Source organism: Ovis canadensis, chromosome 8, assembly GCF_042477335.2.
Source record: "Ovis canadensis isolate MfBH-ARS-UI-01 breed Bighorn chromosome 8, ARS-UI_OviCan_v2, whole genome shotgun sequence".
NCBI classification, from domain to species: domain Eukaryota; kingdom Metazoa; phylum Chordata; class Mammalia; order Artiodactyla; family Bovidae; genus Ovis; species Ovis canadensis.
In genome coordinates this window covers 85,887,971-85,907,415 of record NC_091252.1, presented here as the reverse complement: position 1 = coordinate 85,907,415, position 19,445 = coordinate 85,887,971, and the positions used below count along the sequence as shown (strand labels likewise).

General features: G+C 48.0%; 1 long non-coding RNA gene and 2 pseudogenes across 6 annotated transcripts in view; 1 reads left to right on the top strand and 2 right to left on the bottom strand.

Moving 5' to 3' along the window:
- Window positions 1-19,077, top strand: part of LOC138444977 (uncharacterized) — a 28,761-nt gene extending 9,684 nt beyond the window's left edge. Inside the window, exons 4-8 of one of the 6 annotated variants that reach the window (XR_011258678.1) lie at window positions 5,864-6,056; window positions 6,316-6,378; window positions 6,510-6,646; window positions 11,356-11,637; window positions 18,499-19,077. This is a non-coding gene — a long non-coding RNA (uncharacterized lncRNA). Of the gene's footprint in view, window positions 1-5,863; window positions 6,057-6,315; window positions 6,379-6,509; window positions 6,647-11,355; window positions 11,638-16,532; window positions 16,707-18,498 lie in introns of all 6 variants that reach the window. The other 5 variants (XR_011258676.1, XR_011258679.1, XR_011258680.1 and 2 more) reach the window with 5 other exon arrangements.
- On the bottom strand, window positions 1,373-1,963 carry LOC138444975 (EP300-interacting inhibitor of differentiation 1-like; annotated as a pseudogene).
- On the bottom strand, window positions 3,263-3,977 carry LOC138445161 (tyrosine-protein kinase RYK pseudogene; annotated as a pseudogene).
- Window positions 19,078-19,445: the final 368 nt, after the last annotated feature.

Here is a 19,445-nt window from a genome sequence, read left to right as displayed (position 1 = left end):
TTTGTGGATGACATCCCTTCTGACCAGGTAGCTAATCCCACAGGCAATGTCAACAGACCTGTGGACCAGGTCTTGTTGAGAAATTCCCTGTGGTCTCTACTAACTTGTGCTGCCATAAAAACAATTTAAGATTCTCCCAATTCATGTAAGGCAATCCACCATGGGCTTTTCTCCTTCTATATACACATGGGTATCAGGAAGATTTCTGTGATGAAGCCTTCATAGCTTACAACTTTCAGTGAGCATCACTGCAACCTGAATTTCAGAAGCTTGATTTTTTTTTTTTTTTTTTTACACAGAACAAGAAATTTTTATTATCTTGAATGCTGGTGCATAACCAAAAACAAGCGTAATTAGAGGAGGAGACAGAGGGAAACTTCAAATACTGAGGTGGATTTCTGGGAAGATTTAAAACTTTTAAGGGTTGTTCATAATGTCTTTTTTTAGATGCAGGGCTTTCCTTTTACTGGACAATTTTCACTTAACATTTCTTACATTATGAAATTCAACCAGTCTTTTGCCTGTAAAGTTAAATGAAAAAAGAGAGCAAGAGATACAGAAAATTCCCTAGTATATACTGATGTTTGAAAGAGTTTGTATTCTTTGTACCTTCATGTACATTTTACAGTCTAAATTTGAAACTTTATTAAGGACGTCTTAACTTTTGCCTTTTAAAAATGTTCAAGGCAACTAATTTTGTTGAATTAAAGATTACAGTAGCTTTAAAAATGATCAAGATAAACATACAAACAAAATCTCAGTTGTTCTTGGAAACACGTTTTAAGATATAGCACACATGACACATCCCTCTTTGGGGACTAGATTATCCTTTGAGATCCTGAGGAATACTGGGTAGAAGATTTATTTTACAGCAAAATTTAGCCTTTGATAACCACAGCTTGGATAGATCACAAAGATGAACCTTTAAAGTTTTCTCAATATGCTTTCAGTCCAAATAACTCAAAACTTATGTCCTAAGGTGGATAAATTGGTCATTTTTTTGCTCATATAATTATCACCAGTGGGCTCTTGACTGGCAGTCTATCTTGGTCGTAACTTGCAAAGCCATTCTTTACAGTGAAACATGGAAGATTATCTTCCCCAATAAGAGGAAATTAATCTGAATAAACAACAAAGTCAAAGCCATAAGTGTCTCTGGACATTCTTGAAAACAGGTTTCGACAGTACTAAGATACTTTGCTTTAACAATTTTTCTCCTTTTTCACAACTGTGCAGTCACTACCTTTTTCTACTCTGCTTTTTTTTTTTTTTGAAGTGGGAGAGTGGGGAGTGGTGGGGCGGGGGGGGAGGATCAAGCTTTTCATTGGCACAGAACTATTTGGAATGAACCCCAAAGACAGTGGAATGCTGGGTCTCTCCTCAAGCAGCTTCCTCCTCTCTTAAGAGCATTCAACTACTATCAATGATCTCATCACAGCCGAGTTCTTCAGTCAGACGACTGACAACCATAAGTGAAAACTCTCCGATAAAAGCCAGCTGATCTAACAGGGTCTTCTCAGAATGCATCTGAAACGTGTCATCCAGAGCTGCTTCTCTGGTTCTGGAGGTTCTCAGAAACATCCTGGTGGCTTCTTCAAGGGCCGCTGATACTCTGTAGCCCTCACCGCTGAGCGGCTCGTCTTCCGGAGAGTCATAGTCATCCTCCCAGTCATCGAATTCCTCGCCCTAGCCCTCGCTCTCGAATTCAGGGCCCGTGATCTGGCCTGGCTGCTCCTCAGCGCTGGGGCCCCTCTGGGGCCATTGGCTGGGCCGCCTCTTCCTCCGTGGGGCCTTCCTCCTCCAGCTGTGGCTGGGCACCGGCTGCGCGGGCGGGGTTCTGGGATAGCTCCGGGCTCCCGCCACCTACCTTGATATGCGGAAGGTGACTCTCACTAGGCATCACATCCATCTGCAGGTCATTGCTGTCTTCATAGAGCTCCGACAGCTCGTTCATTTCAGACATAGTGTAAGCAGCCTAAGTTGTTCGTTTTCCACCCAGAAGCTTGCTCTTTAACTGTTTCTCTTTATTTGGATATTTTTCATCTACTAAAACCTCATGAAAAATACACCCCAAAGTACATCTTTTAGAGTTATCCTCTCCCTGGATACGTGAACCGTGAACTTCCAGATGTTCAAGCTGGTTTTAGAAAAGGCATAGGAGCCAGAGATCAAATTCCCAACATCTGCTGGATCATCAAAAAAGCAAGAGAGTTGCAGAAAAACATCTATTTCTGCTTTATTGACTATGCCAAAGACTTTGACTGTGTGGATCACAATCAACTGTGGAAAATTCTGAAGGAGATGGGAATACCAGACTACCTGACCTGCCTCTTAAGAAACCTGTATGCAGGTCAGGAAACAACAGTTAGAACTGGACATGAAACAACAATCTTGTTCCAAATAGGAAAAGTCCGTCAAGGCTGTATATTGTCACCCTGCTTATTTAACTTATCTGCAGAGTACATCATGAGAAACGTTGGGCTGGAAGAAGCATAAGCTGGAATCAAGATTGCCAGGAGAAATATCAATCACCTCAGATATGCAGATGACACCACCCTTATGGCAGAAGCGAAGAGGAGCTAAAAAGCCTCTTGATGAAAGTGAAAGAGGAGAGCGAAAAAGTTGGCTTAAAGCTCAACATTCAGAAAACAAAGATCATGGCATCTGGTCTCATCACTTCATGGGAAATAGATGGGGAAACAGTGGAAACAGTGGCTGACTTTATTTTTCTGGGCTCCAAAATCACTGCAGATGGTGACTGCAGCCATGAAATTCAAAGACGCTTACTCCTAAGGAAAGTTATGACCAACCTAGACAGCAAAAGCAGAGACATTACTTTGTCAACAAAGGTCCATCTAGTCTAAGGCTATGGTTTTTCCAGTGGTCATGTATGGATGTGAGAGTTGGACTATAAAGAAAGCTGAGAGCTGAAGAATTGCTGCTTTTGAACTGTGGTGAAGACTCTTGAGAATCCTTTGGACTGCAAGGAGATCCAACCAGTCCATCCTAAAGGAGACGAGTCTTGGGTGTTCACTAGAAGGACTGATGTTGAAGCTGAAACTCCAATCCTTTGGCCACCTGATGCAAAGAGCTGACTCATTGGAAAAGACCCTGATGCTGGGAAAGAATGAAGGTGGGAGGAGAAGGGGATGACAGAGGATGAGATGGTTGGATGGTATCACTGACTCAATGGACATGGGTTTGGATGGACTCCAGGAATTGGTGATGGACAGGGAGGCCTGGCATGCTTCGGTTCATGGGGTCACAAAGAGTCGGACATGATTGAGCGACTGAACTGATAAAAACTGATCTCTCTGGATATCTCAATATCCTTCACCTTAGCTTTTGTCTCCAAAAAGTGACACTTTTCGACTCCCACTCCTCTATCCCAAGGGTAAAATAACTGGAGATAGAAATTGCACTGTTGGGTGTGCCGCCTCTCAGATACTGAGTCATCTGCACATGTCTGAGACAGCCCTTGGGAACTACTGGGCACCGATGCTGCCATCCACTTCCATCATTTTCATACTATCAAGGTGAAAACAGCTAATATTTCAAAATATTACTGCAGAGTAAACGCTTGCACTGATATAAAACACACATGTAGAAGGGGTTGGAGCTGCGAACAGGATCATAAATAGTTCTGCTAGTGATTCTGTACAAAACTGAAGTCTTCTTCAAATTTTTTGTGGCACATTTTTTGTCATTTCAACATTAAGACTGTAAAGCGTTTTGAAGACTACTGTCAAGTGGAGCTGCACTGGAAGATTAGAAGATTCTTATAACCTCAGAATCTACTTTGCCAGAACAGGAAAACTCAGTCTGAAACACAGATACAATGGGTGGCCACTTCCCCCAACTAGAAACGTTGAAGAGGGAATTCCCACTAAATTGTTTACTTGGAAACCTGCTTTATGTTCAAACTCTGCAAGCCAAGTGAAGGGCAGGGAATTTGTCTCGCTGAGTATTAACAGATTAAAGGATTAGTGTTAATCGCTCAGTCCTGTCTGACTCTGCGACCCCATGGACTGTAGCCCGCCAGGCTCTTCTGTCTATGGGATTCTCCAGGCAAGAAGACTGGAGTAGGTTGCCATTCCCTTCTCCAGGGGATCCTCCCAACTCAGGAATCGAACCTGGGCCTCCTGCATCGCAGGCAGATTCTTTACCAGAATAAGGTCATTTCTCACATAATGAAGTTATGCATCAAAACCCAAGAGGCAACACACCCGGTTCTCGCTCAGGTAGAGGCTCGCGCTGACCTCCCTCCCCCTGCCCCTTCCCCCAACCACCTCCCCAGACCCCGGCTGCTGGTGGCAGGGCGCGGGGAGCTGGAGGGGCGGACGTCGCGGGGCTGGCTCGAGCGCAGCAGAGCCAGCAAGAGCAGCACTGGCGGCATCCACAGCCCGCAGGAGGCGCGGCCCCGGAGAAGGCCGCGCCGATCCGTCCAGCTCGGGACCGCGCCTCCGCCGCCCAGGAGAATCTGGGCCGCGGGCAGTCGCCACCGCCGCCCTGAGCCCTTCAAAGACCCGAGTTTCGGCTGCTGCCCAGCACATCTCGTCCTAGCACGTGGCAGCCAGCCCCAGCCCTTTACAGACCTGAGCGCGGCCGCCACTTCCGCGCTCTCAAGCTCGACCCTGCCTTCCCTGCAGCCCGGAGCGTTTTGCAGGTGAAATTTATCACACAGCGCTGGTCTTTCAAGGACAGAGAGCGGCACGGATCTGAAGGGTTTGTGTGAGCAGATGGGGTGGGGGGGGAGGGCGTGCTTTTCGAGGAGATATCTAGGTCTCTTTTTCTGGGGACGGCCACCTGTCCCAAACCTCCTGGCTCCAGGGCTCCCACTTGGCAAGGGCAGGCCTGGGTCTTGAGGGCAGCATTTCCTGCTGCTTTCTCGCCACCTTTTCTACCAACTTCTCCTCGGAAACTCCCGGCACCACTATTTCACCAAAGTCACCTCTTTTCTGGCACAGAGGGTGCGTAACCAGCCCAGGGAAGCCCCCCACCCCAGGAGCAAAGGGGCCATGGGAAGGGACAGAGGAGGGCGAGGGTCACACAGCGCAAAGTTCCCCTAACCCCCTAGGATACTCCCATCCCCTTCCCGGGTTAAGTCATTCCCTCCACCCCCTCCACCCACAACCGAGAAGGTTCATCCCTGAACTCACCGCCTGGCATCACGATGAACAGGTAAAACAGAAGTAGAAGCAAAAAGCAAAGATGGGGCTTGGAACCCCCCATCTAGGCCATTGTCACCCCATCCCAATTCCACAGGAATGCGAGGTTGCCTGGTTGCCTGTCCGAAGTGGGGATTATCTGAGACCTAGCTGGCTCTGGTTGCTTTCTTTTCTGCCTGCTCCTTTCCAGCCGCACCCCTCTGGGGCCCGCCCCTTGTGCTGGGTCAAACCAGCTTGGCCAGGCTTGTCCTAAAAGACCCGCTGTCTCCTGATTGCCAGTTGCTGTGCCCCAGCCCTTCCCTCCAGAATCATGGGCTCATAGCTAGAATCTTTGCAGTCAGATAGCATTCACTCAAGATACCTCCACAGTGCAACAGAACCAGAATTTCTAATTTCAGAAGGCAGAACGGCCACCACATATCATAACACAGAACACAAGCTATACACTTAGGCCCAGCCACCCTAATTGGTTGCCCCTTTAAATGAAAGGCTTCAGTCTTTCCGAAAACCTCCTACAGAGACCCAGAACTTCAGCTCCAAGTACTGAGTAAACTGAAATAGCTCAGGTCTTGAAATGCTGCAAAGGGAGGAAAGGAGGCCAGGTTGAAAGAAGAGGGGAAGGAGGGGGGACTAAAGGGAGCCTTGTGGACATCACCTGCCACCAGGCATTGCAGGACTTTTCCCTTGGCTTCCAGGCAAGGAGGACTAGAACTCAGCCCTCCAGAAACCAGACAATAGACCAGAATTCGAGTTCTCTGCTCACTGGAGATGATCAGGCTCTGACCCTCAGTTCAGGCTGAGGCCCTTCAACTAGACTCCTGCATTCGGGACCTGGACAGAAGAAAAAGTACACAAAAGGAGGGACTGAACAGAAGAAAGGGGAAAAAGGTCAGTAAATTCTCTTGTTTCTTACCCAGTCGGGGCACTAGCCAGTTGTCTTTGTCAGGAGGAGAACAGGGACAAAAGAGTCCCTGTTTCTACCACTGGGTCTGATTGGTCAGCAGACGAGCTGGTCCCTGAGTACCTGAGAGGTCAGCTGTATTGAAGAAATCCCACCAGAGTTGCCCTTTGTTGCGGGAAGGGGGAGCCCTTCCCAGGAACAAGAGTGGGCTCTTGTCTAACATTTGGAAATGAATTTTCTGAGCAGGTACAGGCACTGACAAAGCAACAGACTTCATTGGGAAGGGGCGCCCAGGTGGAGAGAAACAGCGTAAGGGAACCCAGGAGAACTGCTCTGCTACGTGGCTCACGGTCTTGGATTTTATGGTGATGGGGTTATTTTCCAGGCCTCTGGAAATTGTCTCTGGCCAGTCATCTTGCTTGATCCATCTTTGGTCTTAGGATCCTTTCTGGAGGTGCAGGCATCTCTCAGCCAAGACGGATTCCAGGGAGGATTCTGGCAAGCTGATAGGACATATGGATTGTCGTCTCCTCTCCCCTTTGGACCTTCCCCCAATTCTTCTGGTTGATGGTATCTTGTAAGTGCTGCATTCCTCACCAGGACTTCCGGTTGTAAGATAATTCATGTAAATGGTCTGTATCGGGCCAGGCTAGGGCCCGTGGTTTTGGTCAGTGGTTCCCGTAACAGAGCCTTTGTGGAGGATTTTCCCCCTCATGTTTTTCTCATTCAGTCAGTCTTTTGTGCTGCCTCTAACCAAGATTTCAGCATCTCTGAATTCACTTCTTTGGGCTATCTATCCGGTGATGAAGAGTGAGCTCATCACCTGTTGGGACTGACAAGCCCTCTTAATTCTTTGGAAGTGGGTCCTTGTCTTTGGACATTTTTTTTCACTCCAGGAGACTGCCAGTGACATCAATGTCTGTGACAGAGGGCTCCATCTCTGTTATCATGGGGGTCCTGGCCTTTGCTGGCTTCAGGGGTGACTGAGCCCTGAACTAGGTGGGGCATGCAGAGTCTTCAGCGCGGGCAGTGCCCCATTCATGTCTTGTCACTGAGTGAGGCTGGGTTTCCTATTTATAGATGCAAGCAGGATTTTAAGGAAGTAGCAAGAACAATCAGGTTCTTGGAAGTATGCTCTGTTGCGGACACCCATTAAAATCACCTCCCAGTTGATTTCACTCCCATATGGGCTCTGCAATTTGTCCGGGTGCCAGGAGCATGCACAAGGTAGGGTTGGCCAGGACCGTCTAGGTGTCAGGAGAGGCTCGTCTTCCCCCACCTGGCTGTCCTGACCAGGACTCTAACACTGTCCTTACCAGGACTCTAACACTGTCCTTCTGTCTTTCTCCTGCTCTCCCAGTCACTTGCCTCTTCACCATCCTCCTCCACTGAGGCTACCAGGTCCCCCATGTTGCCTCTTTCCAAGGATTAAACCCAGGCCCTTGTTCCCCAGACCTATGCATAAGGCCCTGACACACTGATCACCTGAACCCACCAAGCTGGTGACCCACCCAAGCCTGCATGCTGTCCTTCTCCCAGCGCCCCTGTGTCCCCAAACCATACAGGCCCCCTCCTGAATAGATATTCAAGTGAATCAGTGACGAGAAAGTGAGAGTTGCTCAGTCATGTCCGACTCTTTGCGACCCCATGGATTATACAGTCCATGGAATTCTCCAGGCCAGAATACTGGAGTGGGTAGCCTTTCCCTTCTCCAGGTGATGTTCCCAATCCAGGGATCAAACGTAGTTCTCCTACATTGCAGGTGGATTCTTTACTAGCTGAGCCACAGGGGAAGCCCAAGAATACTGGAAGAGTAGTGCCTTTTGTTTATAATTGGTAATTTACAAAACCTGCTGTCCCATGGCCCTGCACCAGGGCAGAGACAGATCCTGTGTCCTGGTACAGGTTCTTCTGCCTCCCCACAGCTGCAGCACAGTAGAATTTATTGGCAATAGATGCCTTGCCCATCAGTTGATGAATGTGTAGAGTAAGAGGGCTGTGACTCCTATTGTTTGGTGAGAAAATGGCTCAGGTGTTAGGACTGGGCCCACACAGCTCAAACACCTAATGAGGGAAGCATAGGTCATATATCCAGTCACTCCTGCTGTGATGGAAAATGCCGTTACTCATGAGGAAGGTAGTAGAGTGTTTCCAGAAGCTGGCATGTCAGATGGTATGAAGGTATTCTGGAAATAGAACAAGTGAGATGAGAAACAAAAGATTCTGGAAAGAGGGAACAATAAGAAGTAAATCTCTAGAATCAAAATGATTCCATAGTTGAGTTATTTTGATTAGTGAGTATTCCAAAGGCCTGTGATGTAAGGAAGAGATGTCAGGAGGTGGGAAGAGAAAAGGACTATGACAGAGCATCCCCAGGTGCCAGGGTCCAGCCCGGTGGATCCAGGGAATTCTAAGGGGAGACGGAGTCGACAATTGATTTAGAGAGAGATAGATAAAGAAAGAATGTTGTAGATATGAAAAGAGAGGAGAGAAGAAAAGAGGCTGATGTTCCTTGGTTTATACAGAAAATCAATAAAGTCTCAAGACAAGGGACTTGCACTGTCTACGTAAGGCCACAAGTGCCCTCCCGGTCTCCCAAGGGAGTGAAGATGCAGGGCACCTTCCTGTTCAGGTCTTAGAAACCCAGGCAAATAAGTAGACATGGCAGACCTCTGTCCAGATGGGAACTAGCCTGAGAGAGAGAGTAAGAGGGGGAGAGAGAAAATGATTGACACAGGGAGACCAAGCTGCTTCGGTGAGCGAGGCCCAATAACTTTATTTTCAAAAGGACTATTATACCTTTCCCACAAATTATGTTGTGTACATTATCTTCTGGCCTTGGAGGCCTGTGAAACATTTTAAGACCCTCTTTTGACAAAGGCTGTTCAACCAGAAAACTTATTTTCTCTTGAAGTGTTTTTTCTTTATATTTTTAATCTATGTCATCCTCAGAAAGTATCAAACAAAGTTATATTTTCATGAAGCAAAGGTGCAGTAAGTTACAGTAAAGAAAGAACCAATTAGCTCAAAAGTCTGATGTAGTTAGTTTCAAGGCTACTATTTTGTTTTTCTTACATTCTAACTATGTTAACAAATGTACTCCCAGGTGCACAGTGAATAAGAGATATGGGAACTTAGCAACAAGAATTGGCTCAACAGTGAAATCTTACACCAGCACTACTCTTAATAACTTTTTAACGCTTTGAAAGGCTCTATGTTTTAGGCTTCCCATGCCTCTCACAGTTGGGGGCTGTAAACAATCACAGGCATAGTTGTAAAAGTCCGGGTAAGGCAAGTTAGAGAGCCATCAGAGGGGTTTGAGCTGAAACACTCCTTTTATATGCAGGAGACTGTTAACTGGAGCTCTAAGTTAACTTTTTCCAGAGAAAGGTGGTCGGGGTTAGCCCCCCTGTAATGTCAGAAGAATAGGTGGAAAGCATAATGCAGTAAGGCAGGCAGACTCTGGTCTTGGGGGTAGATGCTCAAGAAAATATAGCGAGGCTCCCTTAAGGCCAGACTCACTTTTGCCTGTCGGACCCCTTAACCTCTTGACCTTTGCCATGGGCGGGACTCCTCCTGCTGGCTCCCGGTACCCAGGGCAATTGTCCACCCAGGACCAAGTCATGGCACATGGACAATTTTCCCAAACACACAGACACACACACACACACACACACACACACACACACACACACACACAGAGTGGGATAGGTCTATCCCATTTCAAGAGAATTACCACTCCATCTTGAGCATCTTAATTACCTATTGTCTTTGGCATTTTATCCCAATGAACGAAAACTTGCTCAAGCCAGCCCTTACAGTCTCCATTTGGGATTCTCATGAGGAACTCAGTCACAGCTCTCTGATTGTCCAGTGTCTGCCTCCAAGATGAACCACTGTTCAATTTCTGTTCTCTGAGTCAAAAGAAGAGGATTTATCCTTGGAAGCCAAACTGCCAGAATCTGCTGGAGAATTCATTGCTTTGCCCTGACACATCACCCTCCCTGCAGGGTGGGAAGTCCTACCCCCAGCAGGGGAGGTCAGTGTCTGGTCTAGACAACCTGTCCCAATGCCCCATCACTCCTCTGCTTCTCTTCCAATCTCCTGGTCCTGCTCTATCCTCTCTGTTCCTGCGGGACCAACTTCCAGTCTGTATGCTGCTGCTGCTGCTGCTGCTGCTAAGTCGCTCCAGTCATGTCCAACTCTGTGTGACCCCATAGATGGCAGCCCACCAGGCTCTGCTGTCCCTGGGATTCTCCAGGCAAGAACACTGGAGTGGGGTGCCATTTCCTTCTCCAATGTATGAAAGTGAAAAGTGAAAGTGAAATCATTGAGTTCAGCGACCCCATGGACTATAGCCTACCACGCTCCTCCGTCCATGGGATTTTCCAGACAAGAGTACTGGAGTGAGGTGCCATTGCTTTCTCCATCCAGTCTGTATGCAAACACATAATTCTGTAACCCTACTATGATTCTTCTGCCTCTGCCCTGGACCTTCCCGCCGGTTGTGACAGTTTCCAGCTTCATGTCAAGCTGGTGTTTTTTTGTTTTGTTTTTTTGAGTTCTCCTCCAGATTTTTCAGAGTCTCTGCCTGTCTTCCCAGGCCTTTCACCTTGATGTTCCGGAGGACCAAAGAATTTAACCTTCTCATTAAACAAAGATAGTAAACAAAAGTCTTATTGACCTGGCCTGGACCACACACTATGGTTGTCCTAGTTTGGGCTCAAGATTGGTGGGGAAGTCATCGCAAAGAGAGCAAGAGTCTGTGACAGAGAAATGCAGGTGATGGTTGGGGTTGGGAGTGTTAGGTAGTTAGAATAGGAAACAGGAGTCCAGAATGGCGGTGGCTAAAAGACAAGGAAGGGAAAAGCCGGCGAAAAGAGAACAAAGGAAGGTCCGAGGACCAGAGTGAGGGCCTCAGGTAGAACAAACAGCAGTCCTGGCTAGCCCAACTTACAAAGGGCTGGCCCAGGGGGGAGGAAAAAACATATAAAAAGAGGAGCCAAAGGATGGGGAGTCGCTCCAACATACCTGCCCACACTCCACACATGCGTGCTCCTTTTCTCTCTTTTCTTCGCGTCTTTGGGTCAGCATGCCCTCACGCCTTGAGCATGTATTTTCCTATTATTTTTTAAATAAAATTGAGCTGTAACACAGAGCTGTAACACTGATCTATCTAAGAGCTATAACATGGTCAGTTCGAGACCTGAGAGCTATAACACAGTCTGTCTGAGAGCTATGACATGCCGAGGGCTCTAACGTCTGTCACTTCAAATTTTTGTTGAGATGAGACAGAACGGAGGAGAATACACTCGCCTGACATCTATGGCGTCGTGACTCGGGTTTAACCTGGCTGAAACAACCTCTGCATGGTCCCACAAGGAGGAGACCAAGCACAGCAGGAACAGACTCAGCGAAAGCTCCTATGGTAGAAGCCAAACGCGAAGAAAACCCAGTGCAGGGGAAGTGACAAGAAGCCCATCATGCTGGAAACTGGGACAGTAAGAAAGGAATTCAGCAGAAAGCTCATGCAGCTCAGTCTCAGATTCCAGAAGACATCTGGTTAAGGTAGGAGGTCCTCGCTTCTACTGCTGGAGGGACATATGCCTAATGAAATATTAATTCCTTTACAATCTCTCATTTCTTATTTCCTCGAACCCCCCAGGAACAGGCGGGTGGCAGTGGGTGCAATTGAGGGGGACTCTGGAGAGGTTGCTCCTCAGTATGCCCCAAAGGCACTATCTGCTGAGCCCCAGTAGCTGTTACCCAAGCCGGTGGGGGTCCTTCTGTCCTTAATCTTCTTTGTGCCAAGGAGCAGGCCATTGAAAACTGTGAGCACAGGTCAGGTATTTAGCAGATTTCCTGGCAGGCTATGAAGGGGATTTTCCCACGTTTTCCCCACTGCTTTTTCCTCCTGTCCTTCAGCTCTCTCTCCTGAGACTGGAGCCCAGCCAAAACCTATGAAGCTCAGGCTCTGATGTCTCCTTGCAAAAATTCAGTGAGAGAAAAAGGGATAGGTAAGAGGTGGATTTGTTAGGATTCAGAGAGAAGCACACTCTACAGGGTGTGGGCTATTGCAGAGGGCTCTGGCCTTGGAATGTGGCCTGGCTAGGTTTTGTGAGCCAGATGAATTCATATGCTAATGAGTGGAAGGACCATCCCAACCTTGGGGAACCATCTTTTGACAGTGCCTCCAGTTCAGAGCTTCCCTGGTGGCTCAGATGGTAAAGCATCTGCCTGCAATGCAGGAGACCCAGGTTTGATCCCTGGATAGGAAGGATCTCCTGGAGAAGGAAATGGCAACCCACTCCAGTACTCCTGCCTGGAGAATCCCATGGACGGAGGAGCCTGGTAGACTACAGTCCATGGGGTCACAAAGAGTCGGGCATGACTGAGTGGCTTCACTTGTCCAGTTCAGCTCACTGCAACTGAACTGAACTGGAGCTGTCCTGCCACCACTGGGTGTGTCATTTAACTTACAGATTGGGGATTAAGGTTTACTTGAATTTGACTTTTCATATTGGACCCAATTGATTTTAATTGGTTTACGTTATGCCCTTGGGCTATGTCACGCTTTCAAAAGTTGTGCCCTGCCCCCTTCCCTCCTGTTTCATGCTCTTTTCCTGAATCCTGTCCAGGCCCACAACGTTGCCTCTACAATCTTCTGGAGGGACAACCAGAAAATCGCTGGCCCTTGGGAGGGAAATACTGTATAATATCCAACCCCTCTAGATACTCAGGCCTTCATCTTCCATGTTTCCTACAACATGTGCAACACCAGCATCTCAGTGAACCCGCTGGGGCGGGCGACAGGCACACATGCCTGCTAGAAGTCCATCTGTTGGCATCCCTTCAAAGACGACTGGGCTTCCAGGGATAATGTTTGACACTTTGGGAGTTAGCCCTGCAGGCTGTTTGGGCCCAAACCCTTACCAACCTTCTCCTAAAGTTACAAACATATCCCTGGATCAAATCTCCATTCCACTTTTATGGGACATCTGGTTTGTTGCCTCTTAACAAACTTGTTCTTATGCCAATTACTAACTCCTACAGTTAGGACCCTGCCCTTTGTAGGCAATGTTGCTCCACCCAGACTATTATTAACATACCTTAATGCCCCTAACAGGGCCAGATAACCCATTCCTTTGTCATTACTTCTGTTATTACCTAAAGTGGGTCTATGACAACAAAATGTTTACCTGTGGATACACTCTAACCTGCTCTTATGGAGGACTAGGGGAGGAAATCAGTGACTTACAATCATTTAGAGCAGTAAGAGGATAAAGCTTATGACCGTTTCACCAGGCTCCCAGTCTCAGGGCATAGGCTAGGATTGCTTTACATTACAGTTTCTATGGAGAAGGCAGTGGCAACCCACTCCAGTACTCTTGCCTGGAAAATTCCATGGACAGAGGAGCCTGGTAGGTTGCAGTCCATGGGGTCGCTAAGAGTCAGGCACAACTGAGCGATTTCACATTCACTTTTCATTTTCATGCATTGGAGAAGGAAATGGCAACCCATTCCAATATTCTTGCCTGGAGAATCCCAGGGATGGGGGAGCCTGGTGCGCTGCCGTCTATGGAGTCACACAGAGTCAGACATGACTGAAGTGACTTACCAGCAGCAGGGTTTCTATTCCCATCTGCAGTCAACAAACTGGCAATGAGGTAAAATTATAACCCCTTAATCCTACCCAGCACTGGTCATGCTGGAGATCTTGGGGATGCCCAACGCCAGCCCGGGGGTCCCAGGAGGTCAACCTGCCTTGACTTGCCTAGGAATCTGGTCGTCGAAAAGTTGTCATGCCTCAACCTGCTTGGGGATCTGCCAGTCCAGGGGTCCCAGGAGGTCGTCCCGCCTTGACCTGCTCAAGGACCCAATCCCCGGGAGACTGTCACACCTCGACCTGCCCATGGATTCAATCTCTAGGAGGCTGTCACGCCTCAGCCTGCCTGGGGATCTGCACCCTGACCCAGGGATACCTGGCTCTCGGGTTCCAACAGTACTAGGTAGGGTAAGCTTCAGATAGACTCACCCCTAAGGAAGTCCACCCATGGAAACAGAAGGAAGCCTATTAACTTGTGGGGCTGTGCCCAGTCTCAACAAAACTCAGGAACCCAACGAGACCCCATTGCCTTTCTGGAAAGGTTAAAAAAGGCCCTCCAAAAGTTTACCAATATGGGCTTAGACTCTTATGAAGGACAGGTGATTTTAAAGGACAAATTCCTGTCCCAATGGGCATCAGATATCAGAATAAAGTTGCAACAGCTACAGCAGCAGGACCCTGCTTCCTCTTTAGATGAGATGGTCCAGACGGCCACCAATGTGTTTTATGACAGAGAACAGGAGAAGGAGGCCAAGGCCCAGGAGAGAGAGAGAAGGAAAGAGACAAAGCATGCCCAGATGCTGGCTGCCCTCCAGGGAAGCCCTATGGCAAACCCCGAGTCCTGAAAGGACAAGGCAAATTCCTAATCTGTAGACAGGCGGGGCATTGGGCCAAAAAGTGTTCAAACCGTGACAAGTCCCTTAAAACGGCTTCCTTACAAATGCCATCAACTGGGACAGTGGGCAGCACTCTGCCCTTGCGACCCAAAAGCCTCAAGGTCAAGCCTTCCCTCAAGATGGTTCAACAGGACTGAAGCAGCCCGCTCCAGCCAGTCTGCTTGTCACAGATAACCATCACGGGGCTGGAGCCAAGGGTGCAACTGGATGTGGCAGGCAGGTCTGAGAATTTCTTGGTTGACACGGGGGCTACCTACTCTGTCTTGATCTCCTACTCTGGAGCCTTCTCCCAAACCTGTACCATTTTGGGTGCTACAGGAAAAACAACTACTAAAAGATTCACCTAAGCACTTCTTTGTTGCTGGGATGAACAAATATATTCTCACCAGCTTCTGGTGTTCCCTGAGTGTCCTACTCCCTTATTGGGAAGAGATTTACTCACTAAACTGGGGATCACCCTGGTGATGGGAAGCTTTTCAGCCCCCAGAGCCCTATAGCTCCCGGTTACTACTGAAGAACCCATTACACCTTCAATAGAGAGGGACCAAAGACTATGGGAGGACAAAATTAACCCCCAGGTGTGGGACCAGGGGATTCCTGGACGAGCCCACCAAGCTGAACCGGTCATCATTGTCCTCCAAGATCCCACTCGGTTTCCCAACTGGCAACAATATCCCCTCAAAATAGACGCTCGGGAGGGACTACAGCCTTTAATAAATAAATTCCTTGCTTGTGGGCTATTGGTCCCCACCAATTCACCATGTAACACCCCAATCCTCTCCGTAAAGAAAAAGGACGGAACCGGGCAAATGGTTCCAGATCTCTGGATCATAAAGGAAGCTGTAGCCCCCTCTATCCCACAGTACCCAATCCCTATGTAATCTTGGGAGAAATCCCACCCAATGCCAAGTGGTGTACAGTCTTGGATCGCAAAGATGCATTTATTTGCATACCACTGGCTAAAGAATCACAGTATGATTTTGCCTTGGAGTGGGCAGCCCCAGGAGAAAAACTCCAACAGATGACTTGGACAGTATTACCTCAAGGGTTCAGAGATAGCACCCACCTGTTTGGTCAGGCCCTTAGCCAGGATCTCCTAGATCTGGACCTGGGACTTAATGGAAAAATATTACAATATGTAGATGACCTACTAATCTGCTCTCCAGATGAAAAAAAAAAAATGTCCAACAACATGCAATTCAGGTCCTAAACTTTTTGGCAGAGAGGGGATATAAAGTCTTGCGTGCTAAGGCATAGATGGTCGAGACAAAGGTCACTTACCTGGGAGTTCAGATTACACACGGGTCTAGGAGGCTGTCATCTGATCAGGTACAAGGAATCCTCCAGTTGCCCTTCCCCACGACTCTAAAACAATTGCAAGTTTTCCTGGGGCTAACTGGGTATTGTAGAATCTGGATACCCAAGTATGGTGTAATTGCCCAGCTCTTATATGAAAGCTTAAAGGGACAGGATGATTCAATCCCACTGATGTGGGGAACTCCTCAAAAGAAGGCAGACACTACCCTAAAACAGGCCTTAACTCAGGCACCAGCCTTGAGGTTGTCAGACCCAGAAAAAGCATTCCAACTTTATGTCCACGAAAGAGAGGGAATAGCCTCTCTTTGAGTGTTCACTCAAAGGTTGGGCTCTGAGTGCCGGCCTGGAGCTTATTTATCCAAGAGGATCGACCCCCTGCCTTTGAAATCTTGCAGCTATTACAATCTTGATCGAAGATGCTTTAAAACTCTCCTTTGGGGGCAAACTAACTATTTTTACCAGCCACCAAGTAAAACAACTCCTAAATGGGAGAGGCTGTTTATGGATGTCTGATCAAAGAATCCTCAGATATCAAGTAGTGCTGATGGAAAATCCAGGCCTCACTATATCCCTTTGTGAGGTTCTTAACCCAGCCACCCTCCTGCCTATCCCCGAGGGCTCTCTCCCCTTTCACTCTTGTCTAGAAACCTTGGCCCACTGGACAAAACTCCGAGAGGGATTGTCAGAAGATCCTCTGACCAATCCTGAGGAAATCTGGTACACTGATGGAAGCAGCTTTGTCTTGGATGGAAAACGAAGAGGCGGGTATGCAGTAGTCTCCAATTTTGAGACCATAGAGGCTAAGCCTCTGCCACCAGGTACTTCAGCTCAGTAAGCTGAGCTCATAGCCCTGACTCAAGCTTTAGGACTGGGAAAAGGAAAAAGAATAGCCACTTATAATGACTCCAAGTATGCCTTTCTGGTGCTACATGAACATGCTGCTATTTGGAAAGAAAGGGGCCACTTGACCACCCGAGGGTCCCCAATTAAATGGTGATCAAATTCTTAGACTCTTGCAGGCAATACATCTGCCCACTGAGGTTTCAGTCTCCCACTGTAAAGGACACCAAAAAGGGAGCACGGAAGTGGCACGAGGGAACCAAGCAGCTGATCAGGCAGCTAAGAGAGCAGCATTACAGAACAATGACCTAATAGGGGTTGCCACCCTAGTTCCACAGGCTAATTTGCCAGAAACTCCTTCACATACTGAAGATGAAACTCTTAAAGCTAACAGCGAGGGCTTTCAAGAAGATCCTATGGGGTGGTTCCAAAAGGAGGGACTCATTTTTCTGCCTGGGAACCTCCAATGAATGTTGGTTAACTCCTTACATGCCACCACTCATTTAGGGGCAAAGGCCCTCCAAAGATTACTAGAAAGGTCCTTCAGAGGAACAGGCCTCCAAACAACCATAAGGCAAGTTGCCAATTAAACAACCCCCAAGGAGCTCAAAGACCCCAGCTGGCCCAGCCCATCCAACAATGTGGGGCCTACCCAGGAGAGGACTGGCAGATGGACTTCACCCAGATGCCACTTTTCTCAAGGGTATAAATACCTATAAGTCATGTTAGATTCACAGGATGGATCGAAGGCTTTCCCATCTGGACTGAGAAGGCTGAGGAGGTGATAAAAAAAACTGCTCCATGAAATCATTCCAGGATTTGGTCTGCCCTGATCATTACAAAGTGACAGTGGGACATCATTTACTTCTAAGGTCACCCAAGGGGTCTCTAAAGCATTGGGCATTACTTATCTCCATTGTGTCTGGAGGCCTCAGTCTTCAGGAAAAGCAGAAAGAGCCAACCAATTCTTAAAATCAGCGACAAAAAAGATAACCCAGGAGACCTCCCTGAGATGGAAGGAGGCTTTACCAATCGCTCTCCTTTGCACCCATATCACCCCTGAGGAACAGGTTGGCCTTAGTCCTTATGAGGTGCTATATGGGAGACCTTTTGTTTATGTCAATGACCGCTTCCTAGATCCAGAGGCTCAGACCCTCAGTCTTATACCATGGCCACTGGGCAAATCCAACAGGATACACACTTGTGAGGTGTGAACCAGGACCCAAATGATTCTAAGGAGTCACCACTATCTGCTCCAGGGACTCAAGTCCTAATTAAAGTCTGGAAAGATGGGTCCCCAAAGGCTCAACTCTAGCCCACATGGAAGGTCCCCTACCCTGTAATACTTTCTACCCCCACAGCAGTCAAGGTACCAGGACATGACTTCTGGGTTTACTACTCACGAGTCAAGCCGTGAATGAAAACAGAAGAAGACACTCAACACACCTGTGAGACCCTGGGAAGATCTCAGACACCTATTTAGGACTACAGAGGAGTGCCATTCTAATGAGCACCCCCAAAATCTGGTTTCTGGGGATAAGATTTCTCAGCTTAGCTTTTAAGAGCCAACACATCTTGGCAGGGGTTGTACTCCAAAACAGACAGGAGATAGGTCCTCTGATACCTGAACAGGGAGGGACTTGAGCCTTCCTGGCGATGGAATTTGGAATTGGCTAATGCCCCTACTAGTCCTTGTTATGCCATACTGATGCTGCTTATGATTGTTCCATGTATTATCAATTGTCTAACCTGTGTTGTCTCTGCCACCAGGTCAACAAGCTACAACATGCAGTGCCCAGTTCAACAAAGATATATAAAACTACAGCCAACCATGAAAAATCTCCCTCACCCTTACATGGACACCACCATAAGGACTCTGAGGCCTGAGACTAACAAGAGGGGGAGGCCCAATACCCCTCGCCGTCCCAGTTCAGCAGGAAGAAGCCAGAAAGACCTTGACGCCCCTATTCCCAAAGAATTGGGCCGCCCATCTCTTGAGGGAGGAGTGTTAGGTAGTTAGAATAGGAAACAGGAGTCCAAAATGGCGGTAGCTAAAAGACAAGGAAGGGAAAAGCCCGTGAAAATAGAACAAAGGAAGGTCCGAGGACCAGAGTGAGGACCTCAGGCAGAACAAACAGCACTCCTGGCTAGTCCAACTTACACAGGGCAGGCCCAGGAGGGAGGAAAAAACATATAAAAAAGGGAGCCAAAGGGCCGGGGTGCTCTCTCTTCTCCACACGTGTGTGCTCATTCCCTCTCTCTCTCTTCTCTTGGCTTCTTTGGGTCGGCATGCCCTCACGCCTCCAGGATGTATTTTCCTGCTATTTTTTAAATATAATGGAACTGTAACACGGAGCTGTAACACTGATCTAAGAGCTATAACACGGTCTGTTTGAACCTGAGAGCTATAACACAGTCTGTCCGAGATTTATGACAAGCTGAGGGCTCTAACGTCCATCGCTTCTAATTTTTGTTGAGAGGAGACAGAACTGAGGAGAATACACTCACCTGTCAGGAGGAAAGGACCCACAGGCATTCCTTCCTGATCCCTGTGACAGCAAGTGCATCCCTCTGTAGGGCTGCGCTTGGCAGAGCAAGGACTGTCCCTGCCCAGCCCTGTCATCACCAGTCAAAATGGTGTCCTTTGCTGGCTTGAGGAGGGAGAGGAAGATGCGGGGAGATGGAAAGCATGTGGAGGCCACTCCTGAGGAAGTGGG